Source organism: Solanum stenotomum, chromosome 11 (genome assembly GCF_019186545.1).
Source record: "Solanum stenotomum isolate F172 chromosome 11, ASM1918654v1, whole genome shotgun sequence".
NCBI lineage: Eukaryota > Viridiplantae > Streptophyta > Magnoliopsida > Solanales > Solanaceae > Solanum > Solanum stenotomum.
The window spans coordinates 49,963,167-49,979,615 of record NC_064292.1 but is presented as its reverse complement, the minus strand read 5'-3'; the positions used below and the strand labels follow the sequence as shown (position 1 = coordinate 49,979,615).

At 34.1% G+C, this 16,449-nt stretch overlaps 1 protein-coding gene and 1 long non-coding RNA gene across 6 annotated transcripts in view; both read right to left on the bottom strand.

Annotated features, from left to right (window-relative positions):
- Positions 1 to 3,048, bottom strand: part of LOC125845391 (uncharacterized) — a 142,686-nt gene extending 139,638 nt beyond the window's left edge. Inside the window, exon 1 of the long non-coding RNA XR_007444274.1 lies at positions 3,021 to 3,048. This is a non-coding gene — a long non-coding RNA (uncharacterized LOC125845391). The remainder of the gene's footprint in view (positions 1 to 3,020) is intronic.
- Positions 1 to 16,449, bottom strand: part of LOC125845341 (putative late blight resistance protein homolog R1A-10) — a 700,072-nt gene that overhangs the window by 140,728 nt on the left and 542,895 nt on the right. The window lies entirely within an intron of this gene.

Below are 16,449 nucleotides of genomic sequence, written 5' to 3'. Positions count from 1 at the left end.
TTATAATATCAAAAAAATAAATTCATGAAAAATTCAAGATCAAAATGTTAATATATAATGTATACACATAAAGAAAATATATATTTTCATCTAAATACATAACGTAATTTCTAAATAGAGGTGTCAAATATACGTGACTGACCCATGTTATATATAAATTTCTATAAGTTTAATTATTTTGAAATTGACTTCAAAGTATACAAGATTGAAGGTACAAAATTTTTAAGCCCCAAATTTCAAATATTTTTTTTTTATGAAGTTTGACATGACATTTTAAAACTAATCAAAATCGTGTATATACAAATTGAATTATGAAGCCTAGCTTCAATAAGTCAGACCAATTCACATATATTATTGTCCAGCAAATTTCTTAGTATATATTTTTTTTTAAAAAAATTGTTTGATAATAAATAGGCTTGTTGTGTTTTGCCCTTATATGGGCTTTTTATAGAGAAGGCAGGCTTGATAGGGCCAAGCCATTTGGGCTTTATATTACTTAATTTTTTCATATTATTAAAAAGATAGTCTCGAAGTGTGTTTGTTCAAACGAGTTGTAGTGTGAGTTGGGATATTTTATTTGCTGTCTGCATGCTTCAACTGCACAAAAATCGTTAGAAGAACTTGTAAGAATTGTGCCTTGCCATTCAATTCTTGACATTTGACGAGATTAGTCTATCAAGCTATAAATGGAGGATCAATAAGTGACTGTACTTCAACATATTTAATCAGAGAGAAAAAATAAATTACATCCTCGCTCAACTTTGTTTTAAAATCAAACTCTGTCGATAAAAAAATCAAGTAGTTAGGGATGTCAAAAATATTAAGCTGGAGAATCAAATCTATAGAAGAAAAGAAGCAGAGGAGCACACAAGTTTTATCCCAAGTTTAGTAATACTGGCTAAAATTTAAATATAAGTTAAATAATAGGATGAAAATTATCTATGGAAGCCCAAATGGATCAACTGAATAATTTATCTTTACATATNCTTTACTTCAACATATTTAATCAGAGAGAAAAAAAAATAAATTACATCCTCGCTCAACTTTGTTTTAAAATCAAACTCTCTCGATAAAAAAATCAAGTAGTTAGGGATGTCAAAAATATTATGCTGGAGAATCAAATCTATAGAAGAAAAGAAGCAGAGGAGCACACAAGTTTTATCCCAAGTTTAGTAATACTGGCTAAAATTTAAATATAAGTTTAATAATAGGATGAAAATTATCTATGGAAGCCCAAATGGATCAACTGAATAATTTATCTTTACACATTTTCAAGCAAACATATATATATTTCTTACAATATGGTAACAACTAATTGAAACACTTAAAAACAGTGCACTGCAATTAATTTACATGGATGGATCTTTTCCAAATCCCATTAGACCGTGTGTTAAAAGCATCGAAGCTCTATGAGATACCTCAATCACGCGTCCAACAAGCGTTACCTGTGAAAAATTGTTCGAAAACCATTCAAAAATAGGAATAAACTATACGACTAAACATTATATTGTATATATAGAATATATTTGACAAGACGAGTGAGGCTTGCTCAGTTGGTGAAACACCTCCGCATCTAACCAATTATATTGGTTGAGGGTTCAAGTCATGGTGTAAGCAATGGGGGAGTACAGCTTAGCAAGCCTCATTAGTTTTTCCAAAAAGAAACATCTTCTGCAAAACTATGCCATGTGATGAGTACTCAAAAACATTATATAAGAGAGTATATTTTCGCAAGACAAGTGAGGCTTGCGAAAATATACTCTCTTTCTTTAACTAATTGGTCGAGGGTTCAAGTCACATTATAGAAATGAGGGAGAACACAACATAGCAAGCCTTATTCGGTTTTACCAAAAATGAAACATCTTTTGACAAAATTATGTCATATGACAAGAACACAGAGATAGCTAAAAGTGGCATTAACCAACCCTGTATATGTAGAGCCCTAGATCTTCCCAAGCGAATAGAATGATGATTTTATCTGCTTTACCCTGCAATTAACAGTAAAATTCATAATCAGCCTTACTAATATAGAGGAAGTTATGAATGGAAGTAGAATTGAAAGGAACAGGCTAATTACTAGACGCGTTAAAGGCAGAAAACAGAAAACAAGAACTACTCTGAATTTGAACCTATTCAATCAACCAACAACATACAACTGGGGTCTCGGGAGAGTAGTATGTTCGTAGACCTTTACCCCAACCTTGTGAGGTAAAGAGGTTATTTCTGATAGTCCCTCGGCTCAAGTAAGCATTATAAAGCAGTTTGGGAAAAAGAAAACAACAGGAGTGAAAAAACCAAGATAAAATACTAAAGAAAGCATGACAGAGTCGTTTACGACTGAAATGGTTTCTTTTTTGCTCCTCATTTCTAATATAACAAGACTATGTTGAAAACTAAACAAGGCTACTATTTTAAGATAGACAAGTTAAGCATAAGGGATCTTCAAATGTTGCATTTGGAGCATAAATCTCCAAATATTGTGCCTAAGGCTCGAGATGCATATCTGAAATTTATTTGCAGAAAGCTTGAGAGCATAATTACTATAAAAAATGATTTATTAAGTAACTATTAAGCTACTGATTAACAGATATCACTGAAACAACAACTGTGTCTTTGTTCCAAACAAGTTGGGAGATAGACTATATGAATTCTCATTATCTATATCACGTAACTGATTGCTATGATTGCTACAACATGATATAGTATCCGTGTGTGTGCCAAGAGAAGAGTCCAAACCAAAGGTTAAGTTGAAGTCCTAGCTAGACACCTACTGTAACTAGAAACATAGATGTACTAGGATTTGTGTTTAATTTGTATATAGTTAGGACTACTACATGCTAAGCTTAGGTTATGTAGGACTCTATGTCTTGAGTACTACGTGATGTATAAATAGACCAAACATCTGTAGCTTCTATCGATCAATATAGAGAGAATTCTATTTGGCCATATTTCTTCACAACTTACATGATTATACACAATTCCCAAAACAAATAAAGCATTAAGTGGGAAGTATAACTCACAAATTGAGAAGATGTGGAAGTATATAATATCACCAGCTTCCTTCAAGTACCCTTCTCTCTATTCATCTTTCATTCCTTCAACACAATTCCCAAAAATAATTGAAAAATACACCACAAATTAACAAAGTACCCTTGTGGTATTTGTATTTGATTTATCTTATTATTTAATATTAGATTGTTGACATTATTTATATGTATTGTTCAACAAAGTGTTGTTTAAATTTGTAATTTCAATTAAACCACGCTCCTAATGATCACAAATTTAAAATAAAACCTCTAAACACCACCAACGTAACACAAGTGATCTGATTCAAAGATGGAATTTTAACATACCTTAGGAGTAATTTTAATGAGAAGCTCATAATTTCCCATGCTTTGTTGCTCTTCTTGAATTTTCTTTACACTTGTCTTTACACCAGAGCCGCACCATTTTATTCGGATGAATTTTAGTGTCATTATTTCTCCAATACTCTCCGGAATCTCCTCCAGATTATACAAACTATCCAGTATTAGTCGCTCAAGTACCGGAAAATTGGCATTTCCTGCTTCCCACCTTTCCAGATTATAGCACCCACTCAGTAGTAGATATTTTAATTTGTGAAACACAATATCTTCGTCTAATTTCTAATATGTTCCATCGAATGCACGATCCCCTTTGAGCACCTCAAGATTCGGTAAATTAGCCAGTAATTTCACATCTTCCCATGGTATATAAGTACATGTTAATTTCAGTTGCTTGAGATTAGGAGGGAAATTATCCCCACAGAAAATCATCCATTTCATGGTTTTTATGTGTAGTGTCTCCAGATCCTATAAAAGACTGAGAGAATCAAGAATAGCAGGCCAATCAGGATGCTCAAATCTATCTACAATCTTTAGCTTTTTTAGATTGGGAGTTCTTCTTATGATTTCCGCAACAAAAGGAGAGTTATGGTGACAAAGTTATTGCAAGTTATTCAGAAACAAAGTTTGTTCTGCTTCAACAGGATTTAATATATATATAGCGGCGATCTAATATCCAAATGTCTTATCTCAGACATTCTCCAGATATCTACTTGCTGCTCCAACTTAACCCGTACTGTAAGTCTTTTAAGAATTACGGTCTGTAGATTTCTCAATTTGGCTAGTGAAAGACCTTCCTCAATTCTTGCAGCAACATATCTCAAATGTACAAGCTCAGGTATTACCCGAGAGATATCGGTTTTAATTAATAATGCGTCCAACACCTTAATCAACTTGAACTCTGATATAATGGAACACATCTCTTTTGGAAAAGCTACACCCATTGAAATAAAGGTACGCACAATACCACTGCTATGTCCCGGATGATAATCATACTTCTCTTCATATTTATACAGAAGGATCACTCTATGTTGATCATCTATGGCTTCGAGAACATTCCCATTCACAACATTTTCAGTATGAGCTTCACTTAGGCACAGTTGGCAAAGAAGATCATGGGTTTTGCAAGTTCTCATCCTTCCATTAGCCCTTTGTCTACCATTCAAAATTAGACTTCTATCAATTAACTCTTGTAGATACTCCTCTGCCACCACTTCTAATCTTTTATCCTTTCTTGCCTTTACGAATTGCTCAACAATCCATAGCTTAATCAACCTGGAAACATCAATCTCTCTGTCTTCTGGAAAACCTCCAACATAGAGAAAACAAGCCTTCAAATATTGGGGCAAATAATTGTAGCTCAGAGAAAGAATTGATTGGCACCGTTCGGACACCGTACCAAAGAATGAGTTCAGATTTTCCATAACCTTCGTCCAATTATCATGTGTTGGGTCCATTTTTCCAAGAAGTCCAGCAACAACAACAACCGAGAGAGGTAATCCTCGACATTGTTGTACAATATGCTTCCCTATTTCTTCTAGAAGAGGAGGACAATGATCTTTTTTAAATAATTTTTCGGTGAATAGATTCTAACTATCTTCTAGACTTAGAAAAGACTTACTATGAGGCGGAAAATAAGGGCAACTAACATACTCAACAACTTACTTGAGCCGAGTGGTTAATATAATTTGGCTTTTATTGCCATCGTTGGGGAATATTCTTTGCATTTGGTCCCATGCCTCAGTACTCCAAATATCATCTATGACAATTAGGAAATTCCTGCCCTTCAGACCTCTATACACAAACTCTATTAGTTCATCATCGCTCCTTTCTTGATTGCTTTCCGTAATTGAAGAGGCAACTTCAAGAAGCATTTGCCTCTCATTGTATTCTTGGGAGATAGTGACCCATGCATGTTTATCAAACCGAGAACGAATAAATGAATAATCATAAACTTTTCTGGCAAGAGTTGTCTTACCTATACCACCCATACCAAAAATTGGTATGACAGTTAACTCGTCTGTTTGGGTAGTGAGGCGATCAAGTATGATGTTGAAGTCATCCTCCATCCCAACAATAGTATTTTCCTCAATTGTACTTTTTCCTGGTGAGGAGGGAGTTGTTGCTAATTCTGCAGATTTGCCTCCATGGTTGTTAAACTCGAGCAACATCACCTCTTTGTCGAGAAAATAAACTTGTTGTTCCACTTTCAACAATTCTTCATAAAAGGATCTACACGCCTTTTGCAGCTTGTCCTTGCGATCTGTTAGAATGACACTTCTTAGACTTGAATCAACTTTATCTTCTGCTTTGTATACTACATTTCTGATTGTCTTTTCAATAACCTTGAAATTGAAACTCGATAAATTAATTATTATTTTAAAAAATACATAACATCAGTAAAATTTAGATAATTATACTAGTGAATTACATACCTTAAGAATTTCAATATCATTTGTAGTATCGTCAAGGAAAACTTGCAGAGCGGTAAGATTTTGATAGATAGATTGAAGATGTTGTTGTGTACAACTTTGACAAACGAAAGACTGATTAGATTTGAAGAGTTGTTCCAATGTATAGATAAGTGAAGAAAGAACAGCATAAGCCATTTCTAAAGGATTTAATATCCCTCCAAATTTCAGTAGCTTTGTTTTGTGCAAATGATTAGCTTTTTTCTTTAATATTTTGCACACTGAAGAGGATAAGGAATTTGTGCTTGAGAATGGTCCATATATACCTGATCATTCATCTTCAAGAAAAAGCAGGGACTGCCCCCGTCCAAAAAATCAATGCAATTTTTTAATTTTATTTTCAATTTTTTAAAAATTATTTTTATATAAAACCGACCTAGCCCATCCTTTTTCCTTATATAACTAATACAGACACATATTATTAGCAATATCAAAGTTATTAATTGAGTTTTTGGCCAAAAGCATCCTTATACTATATCCCCAACTTAAACCACATCCTCAAATTATTTTTCTTAACAGAAAACATTCCTCAATTATTTAAAATTTGACAACTGTCATCCTTTTATTAAAATTTATCAAAAATTAACAAAATTCTTCACAAAAACATGTACAGTTCTCACTACTCTCAACAAAACTCCCTAAATCAGCCTCAATAAACCAATTTAGTTCATTCTATATACATCTAAAACAAAATATTGTTCATTTTTTTTTAGCAACAACGGTTTGCATTATCTTCCTTTTAATTGACAATATTGTTTTTATTTATTTTTCATTTGATTTGATACCAAAAAATTATCCATTGAAATGTTTTCTTCTCATTGAATCTGCAAAAAATGGTGTCGATTAGAGACTTTTACTTCTAATAATGGAAAACGAAACTCGAGTACTAGAGATCAAAATTAGTTAAATCTTGATTATCTCAACTATCAGTTTGCCCCAAATTTTTTTTTTATCTAACGACATTTGACTTTGCAAGGTGAAGATGGTGTAATATTAAGCTCCAATTCAGTTGGTAAAGGAGAAGAGCAAATCATGTCTCCTCGTAGACTTACACTGTCCTAACATTGTTTTTTTTTAACTAGCAAACAAGGATCTAAATAAAATTAATTTTGGAAGCTTTTTCCAACAAGCAATAAAATTATAGATTTTTTTTATGAGAATAGTATGAATTGCATAGGTTTTTGTGTGGAATTCGCTAAATTTTTTGACAAATTTTAATAGAGGGATGGAAGTTGTTAAGTTTTAAATACTTGAAGGATGTTTTTTGTTAAGAAAAATAATTGAAGGATGTAGTTTAAGTTGAGGGTATAATTTAAGGTTGTTTTTAGCCAAAAACTCTTATTAATACATGTATAAGTTATTGCCGTGTATATATTAATCTAAATAATGAATAAGCAATAATCTAAACATAACCAACTTTACTAATACATATTGTTGTGTCGTAATTTTTCTATATTTAGAAAAATCACTTTTTTGAAATGTTCTAAGTATAAAACAATTTGAGAAATACTTAGAAAAGAGTCGCCACTTAATTTTTTAAAGAAATTAAGAAAACTTATAATTTTCAAAGATTTAAACAGAAAAATCATTTGAAAATACCAAAGAGGGTTCGGGGTTCAATTTACACTTCAAGAAGGGTTTAAGTATTTGAAGTGTCCGCTAACATGCGGTTGACCTGCGACTTGACTAATATATTTTTTGACTAATTCTTAAAAAAAATATAATTTATAATATTTGATTAACTTTGAGAAAATAAATAAATGACATATTTTATATTATTTTATTTTTTAGAGAAAGGGATCCCAAAATGGAACCTTTGACCCGAAATACAAGTTATTAAAATATTAATAAAAATTAGATTAATTAGAATTTATTTGATTCATTTTGAAATAATAATTTAAATCAATTTAATAAATTAAGGTATGAAAATCCCTTTTTTTTTTTTTTAATTGAAGAGTAAAAGTTTTGACTAACCTTTTTGAGAAAATGAGTAAGTAAGTATCTATGATAATAATTTACACTATTAGGTTAACTTTGAGAAAATAGTTTAAAAAAAAAATTATATTTTTAATTTTTTAAGAAAAATTGACCCTTGATTGAAATATTAATTTTGCAAGCAATTAGAATTTTGGCAAATCTGGGTTAATTAGAATTTTTTATTTGAGTCTTTTTTTTTAAAAAAAGAAATAATAATTTAGACCCATTTAGTCAATTAAAGTATGTAAACTATTTTAAATTAATTGAAAATCAAGTAAACATTTTCAATAATGGTACAAGAGTTGATAAAAAATATGCCTCCCTTCTTTATATCCTTTCACTATTCTCTCTTTGTTTCTTGTCAAAGATTTCCAATTTTTCTTAAAAACCCCTCCTTCACTGAGGGGAACACGGGCTTTTTTATAGAGGAGGTCTTAGGGTCGAATTAGGGGGGTTTTAGAGGATGAAAATTGGACGAGGGCAAGGGCAGAAACGGGAATTACCATCCGATCTTTGATTCAAATTTTTTCCCAAAACCAAAGAACTGCTGCTTGTACAAGATTTCAACCGAAATCCCTTAAAATCCGGATGACAAGATCAAGGTGGGCGGCTGTTGCAGAGAAAGCTGTGGGAGCTGCTGCTTGTTGACGCGTGAGGGAGAAGAAAACGTGTACTGCTGCTGTCTGGTTCACGTGAGCTGCTGGATTCGGGTTGATGCTGGGTTTCTGGGCTGGTTCGCGAGTTTTCTGGGTTTCTTCGCAAGAGAGAAGAACGATGTTGCTGTTGTATGTATCGTTTGGTGAATTTGAATTGGGAGTTAGAGAAAATTGGGCCGGTTTTGGGTAAGAAAGGTGGGCTGGAAATTTAATTAGAACAGATGGGCTGCAAAAAATGGACCAAGTTTGGTTTCAAGTGGGTCTAAAGTGAGGTAAAAAAAAGGTTAGATTTGCAAATACAAAATGGCTAAATGGATTGCAACTATAGTCATATAGAATTCACAATATAGCCGAATTGAATTTAATTTGCAAATTTGGTTAAAATTTAAGATGAATTTAAATAGGATTAATTAGGGAGCTTCTTAAACTTAACGAAATGAAATAATTAACTCAATTATAAACCGAATGAATAAAAAAAAATCATATAACTAAACTAATTAACCAAATATTTAATTAAAATAAAATCTTTTTGATATGATTTTCAAATATTTATGAAATATGCCAATTATATAATATATATATATATATATATATATATATATATTATTTAAAAAATCCAAAAGTGACAAAATTACATGAAACTAACTTGAAAATATTTTGAATTTTCAATTATTTCAAATAGTTTGGAATTTTAAGAAGCTTGATGATTAATATATATTGTGGAGGTCCAAAATTGGGTGTCAACACATATACCTTATTCGGTACTATTTTTATACCGTACCCTGCAAAAGGACTCTTCATTTTCATAACCCCAAATAGTTAATTAGTATCCATGCCCTTCTTTATATTAATTTTTTTTCTCATATTAATGCATATTATTAAAATGATAGTCGTGAAGTGTGTTTGTTCAAACAAGTTGTAGAGTGAGTTTGGGATATTTTATTTGTTGTCTGCATGCTGCAACTGCACAAAAATCGTGAGAAGAACTCGTAAGGATTGTGCCTTGCCATTCAATTCTTGACATTTGAAGAGATTACTGTATCACTCTATAAATGGAGGATCAATAAGTGACTACTTCAACATATTTAATCAGAGAGAAAAAAAATTACATCCTCAACTTTGTTTAAAAATCAAACTCTTTCTTAACTTTGAATAATAGATTGAAGACGAACGATCAGTCTTGGTGTGTGATATAGAAGAAAATAAGCAGAGGAGCACACAAGTTTTATCCCAAGTTTAGTAATACTGGCAAAAAAATTAAATATAACTTAAATAATAGGATGCAAATTGTCTATGGAGAGGCCCAAATTGATCAACTAAATAATTATCTTTACATATTTTCACGGAAACATATATATTTCTTACAATATGGTAACAACTAATTGAAACACTTAAAAACAAATCACTGCAATTTACATGGAGGGATCTTTTCCAAACCCCATTAAAGCATGTGTTAAAAGCATCGAAACTCTACGAGATACCTCAAGCATATGTCCAACAAGTGGTACCTTCAGTGTCTCCCTATTCCATAAAGGTTTCTTATCCCAGCTGCAAACATTGTTTGCAAAACATTAAAAAAATAGGAATTAATTAAACACCCAAATATGATATTGTATATATAGAATATATTTTGACAAGACGAGTGAGGCTTGCTCAGTTGGTGAAACACCTCCACCTCTAACCAATTATATTGGTCGAGGGTTCAAGTCATGTTGTAAGCAACGGGGGAGTACAGCTTAGCAAGCCTCATTCGTTTTTCCAAAAAGAAACATCTTCTGCAAAACTATGTCATGAGATGAGTGCACAAAACATTATATAAGAGAGTATATTTTCGCAAGACAAGTGAGGCTTGCTCAATTCGTGAGACTTGTCTTCCTTTAGCTAGTTGGTCGAGGGTTCAAGTCACATTATAGCAATGAGGGAGAACACAACATAGCAAGCCTTATTCCGTTTTACCAAAAATGAAACATCTTTTGACAAAATTATGTCATATGACAAGAACACAGAGATAGCTAAAAGTTGTTGGAAAAATGATTCCAGTATCTCAAAAAGAAGTATTCATATTATTGTCTAGTTTCATCTCTTATTTAATAGCATTGAGTGGCTATTAATTCTCCTTTAAATCTAACGTTTATTCTGACAAATTGAATCATACTTTATTGTCATTAACCCCTAATTATTAGCCCTTTATTGACATTTCTCTAAGTCAATTATCCACTAGTCTTGGAGACTTTATTGCTCTTCTTAATTTTGAGACGTTTGGTTCTTTTGCTGAACGTTAGAGCTATTTGGTTTGGTCCATTTGGTTGCCTATATAAGCCTCTTTTGATTTACTCTCATGAGGTAGAATAGAGAAGATAATACTTTCACATATATTCTTGTGCTGGGTTTTTTCGTTGATTTAATCTTTGTTAGTTTCTGGCTCCTAGTATTATATTAGAAGAGTTTGTTGAATCCTAGGGGATACAGCCATACCGGGTGAAAAATCCTTAAGGACAGTGTCTTTCGACACGCCTCAAGCTATGAGATTTTCCTATAAGAGTTCGTGGTGAAGTACAATTGTTGGTGAATTCCGTACAAGTGTTCGTGATGAAGGTATTTTTTTGTGTGTGAAAATTCTGACTCTATTACGTGACTAATTGCTATGATTGCTACAACATACATGATTATAAATTTAAAAACATAGTAATAGGAGAAAGTAAAAAGAAGAAAATAAAGCATTAAATTGGAAGTATAACTCACAAATTGAGAAGATGCGGAAGTATATATTGAGAAGCAGTATTTGAGGGATTATAATCATTGTCACGCCCCGAGCCTACACCCTGGGCGGGACCGGCACTTGTAGACCATTGCTGGCCCCAAGCGAACCCTTGGCCTGACTTTCTTAAATCAGCGGAAACATAACTCAACAGAAAACTCAAAGCAATGAAAGGTCATAAAACCACCTAACTGATAAAATCTGTCCAAAAAGGCAACTCGAGTCTCAAAATAGAATATTTACATATATATACATAGATGAGAGACTCAAAACTAACTGACTGACTATCTATGAAGCCTCTAAAATACTGGGATGGACGTTGGGACAGACCCCGCAACATCCTAATAAAGCAAAACTAAGAGAACCAAATAACCGAGTCCTCCGGAATGCAAAAAGGCTCACCACTGACTCTGGAGTGCTCAGCTGGATCAACGGCGTGCTGGATGCTGATCCTGGGTACCTGTGTCTGCATCATAACAAGATGCAGGCCAACTGGCATCAGTACATGGAATGTACGAGTATGTGAGCTGGAAACTAAGCAACAAGGCTAGAAGGAAATCTGGAAGAACTGAAAAGCTTACCTGGCTCAACGCAACTCAACCTGACTGACTTATTTTAATATAATGCAATTTAAAACAAGTGGAATATAAAGAAAAGTTGTTTAAAATCTGCTATAAACTCTGTATGTATACAAAGATACAATAAGTCTGAGATGTATATAGAAATACAAATGAACTGATGTATATAAAAATACAATAACTTCTGTGTATGAAAATACAATAACTGCTGTGGGAGTTTCTCTAACCGACAACCATCACTTAGAGCTATAGTGATGATACAACGATTGACCTCACGCTGCCAGAGCATCCTATACCCGGCCAAAGGTATAAGACCTGAACTGCCTAATGGATCCACTAGTCTATCTGGAAAATGATTCATCTAAAAAGTATGATCCTTTTCTACCCATGGTGGCTAACATGGTTCTATGGGGGCTATGGGTTCTTTGAACGCTCCCCCAATTCGGTGCGATACTACTCCCAAAAAAAGTACTGGCTCTTATGTTTTTAAAACATATGTCTTCCTGCTGATTTGAGATAATTACTCAAAAACTAGCCCGAAGGCTCTTTGGAAATCTCAGTTTCCAACCTTGTTTAAATGTAAAAACATTTCTTTAAAACTTCTTTGGGAATATATAGTTCCCTAATAACTTTGAGAAATGAACTCAACTTTATGCTCTTGACTTAACTTGAAACTTGAGACTCTTTACTTAACTTGAACTCTATACTCTTTACTCGACTTGAACTTGAACCTTAAACGAAGGTAAAAACGTTTGATAACGACTCTTGAAAAGCTTTAGAGACTTGCTTTGACTCCCTTCTTGAACTTCTAGACTCAACTCTTAACTTCACTTGACTTGGAACTAACTCTCATTGAATTGGAATTATGAATTCAAGGTGTTTGATCACATGTTATGGACGAGTTCTTGACGTTTAAACGTACCTTGGAGTGTTGGAAACAACTTGGAAACATTGGTACAATACCATGGGACATGCATGAGAAAGTGGGGAAGGAATGGGAAAACTTGGCACTCTTGGCGCTCTGAGAGGCGCGGAGCGCCAAACCAAAAACTTCAAAGGGGGCCTGCTGGCGCACTGATAGGCGCGCCGCCCCAAGAGGGAAAGTTCAGAGCCCCACTTGGGGCGCGCTGGCAGGCGCGATGCCCCAACCGTTTTCCCCGAAAACTTGACTTTTCTCCTTCATTTTTCCAACTCTAAACCTCCCTTACCTTCAATGATTTCAACCCCAAACACTAAGGATCATAAAATCCCTCAACATACTAGAGATTCAACTCAAAAACACAACCAAATCATGTCTCACATCAACAAGAACTTCAACACAATCACAACCAACAACTTCAACAAATACAACCAACAACTTCAACAAACATAACCAATCTTTTCTCGAAAATAAATTGAGTTTGGCATGTGGGGGAAAGAACCAAACCCACACTATGAACTCACATACCTAGTAGGGATCACCCCCGACGATATCCACGACAGAAACTTGCTTGATCTCCTCTTCTTCTACTCTTCTTCTCTTCTTTACTCAAAATCCTCACTCTCACTCTTTTAAAATGGGATAAACTGATCAAAAAAATCAGTCCAACACTTTAATATAACCAAAAGAATTGATTAGGGAAAAGGACCATAATGCCCTTAAAATTTTCGGATGGATTCCCTGCCAACTGCCCAACTTTCAAAGGGCATAACTCGCTCATACGAACTCGGAATCGGGAAAACTCGATGGCGTTGGAAAGGTCTTTCCAGAGCTTCGCAAACTTAACTGGAACTACTCTTAACTCATCCTGAGTTAGGAGTTATGACTGCTCAAAGTTGGCCAAAACTTCATTATTTTCCATACTTAGCCAAATTTTCCAGATTTTGAATTCCTTCCAAAAACGACTATTTCCAATTCTAAGCCTCTTCATAGCTATTTCAAATTGTCGGATGTTACAATCATCACCAGCTTCCTTCAAGTATATATTGAGAAGCCGTATTTGAGAAGATTATACCATCTTTCTTTCCTTCTACACAATTCCCAAAAATAATTCCAAAACAAATTGAGAAATATACCACAAATTAACGAAATGTATTGTTGACAAATTTATATGTATTGTTCAACAAGGTGTTCTTTAAATTTGTAATTTCAATTAATCCACCTTAAAATTTGCTTCAAATGATCACAAATTTAAAATAAAGCCTCTAAAAACAAGTGATCTGATTCAAAGATGGAATTTTAACATACCTTAGGAGAGATTTTAACTTGAAGCTGATTATTTCCCAAGCTTTGTTGCTCTTCTTGAATTTTCTTTGCACTTGTCTCTACACCAGAGCCGCAATGTTTTATTCGGATGAATTTTAGTGTCATTATTTCTCCAATATTCTCCGGAATCTCCTCCAGTTTATACAACCGATCCAGTATTAGTTGCTCAAGCACCGGAAAATTGGCATTTCCTGCTTCCCACCTTTCCAGATCACAGCAATGAATCAGACGTAGATATTTTAATTTGTGAAAACAATATCTTCATCTAGTTTCCAATATGTTCCATTGAATGCAAAATCCCCTTTGAGCACCTCAAGATTGGGTAACTTAGCCAGCAATTTCATATCTTCCCATGGTATACAAGTATATTTTAATTTCAGTTGCTTGAGATTAGGAGGGAAATTAACCCTATAGAAAATCATCCATTTCATGCCTTGTATGTGTAGTGTCTCCAGATCCTGTACAAGACTGAGAAAATCAAGAATAGCAGGCCAATCATGATGCTCAAAATAACTTAAAATCGTTAGCTTTTTTAGATTGGGAGTTCTTCTTATGATTTCCACAGCAAAAGGAGAGTTACGGAGATAAAGTGTTTGCAAGTTATTCAGAAACAAAGGTTGCTCTTCAATATTATCATTTTCTGCCTCAAGAGGATTCGATATATATAGTAGCGATCTGATATCCAAATGTCTTAGCTTTGACATTCTCCAGATATCTACTTGCTGCTCCCACTCTCCCCGTTCAAGACCTTCGAGAATTATGGTCTGTAGATTTATCAATTTGGCTAGTGAAACATCGTCGTTAATTCTTGCAGCAACATATCTCAATTGTACAAGCTCAGGTATTACACTAGAGAAGTCGTCATCAATTGGTAATACGTCCAATACCTTAAGCAACTTGAACTGTGAAACAATGGAACATATCCGTGTTGGAAAATCTCCTTTCATTGAAATAAAGGTGCGGATTATACCACTGCTATGTTGCATACTATAATCATGCTTCTCTTCAACTTCAGACAGAAGGATCATTCGACGTTGATCATCTATGGCTTTGAGAACATTCCCATTCATGACATGCACAACATTTTCAGTATGAGCTTCACTTAGGCATAGTTGGCGAAGAAGATCATGGATTTTGCAACTTCTCATCCTTCCATTAGCCCTTTGTTTACCAGCCAAAATTAGACTTCTATCAATTAACTCTTGTAGACACTCCTCTGCCACCACTTCTAATCTTTTATCCTTTCTTGACTTTACGAATTGCTCAGCAATCCATAGCTTAATCAACATGGAAACATTAATCTTTGTGTCTTCTGGAAAACCTCCAACATAGAGAAAACAAGCCTTCAAATATTGGGGCAAATAATTGTAGCTCAGAGACAGAATTGATTGGCACCGTTCGGACACCGTACCAAAGAATGAGTTCAGATTTTCCTCAACCTTCTTCCAATTATCATGTGTTGTGTCCATTTTTCCAAGAAGTCCAGCAACGACAACAACCGAGAGGGGTAATCCTCGACATTGTGTTACAATATGCTTCCCAGTTTTTTCTAAGAGAGGAGGACACAGATCGTTTTTGAATAATTTTTCGGTGAATAGATTCCAACTATCATTTTGACTTAGAAAAGACTTACTATGGGGCGGAAAATCAGGACAACTGACATAATCAGCAACATACTTGAGCCGAGTGGTTAATAGAATTCGGCTTCTATTGTTATCATTTGGAAATGTTCTTTGCATTTGGTCCCAAGCCTTTGTACTCCAAATATCATCTATGACAATCAGAAATCTCCTACCCTTAAGACCTCTATACACAATCTCCATTAGTTCATATCACTTGTTTCTTGCTTGCTTCCAGTAATTGAAGAGACAAGTTCAAGAAGTATTTGTCTATCACTGTATTTTTGAGAGATAGTGACCCATGTTTGTTTATCAAATCGAGAAGGAATGTATGAATCATCATAAACTTTTCTGGCAAGAGTTGTCTTACCTATACCGCTGTCACACCCCGAGCCTACACCCTGGGCGGGACCGGCACCCGGAGACCATTTCTGGCCCCAAGCGAACCCTTGGCCTGACTTTCTTAACTCAGTGGAAACCTCAACAGAATAACTCAATGCAATGCAATATTACAAAACAACTTAACTTATAAAATATGGCCATAAAGGCAACTCAAATCTCAAAATAGAATATTTACACATATATATAGATGAGAGACTCAAAACTAACTGACTGACTGTCTGTCTATGAAGCCTCTAAAATACTGAGATGGATGTTGGGACAGACCCCGCAACATCCTAATAAAACAAAAACTAAGAACACAAAATAATTGAGTCCTCCGGAATGCAAGGAGGCTCACCACTGACTCTGGAGTGCTCAGCTGGATCAACGACGTGCAGGATG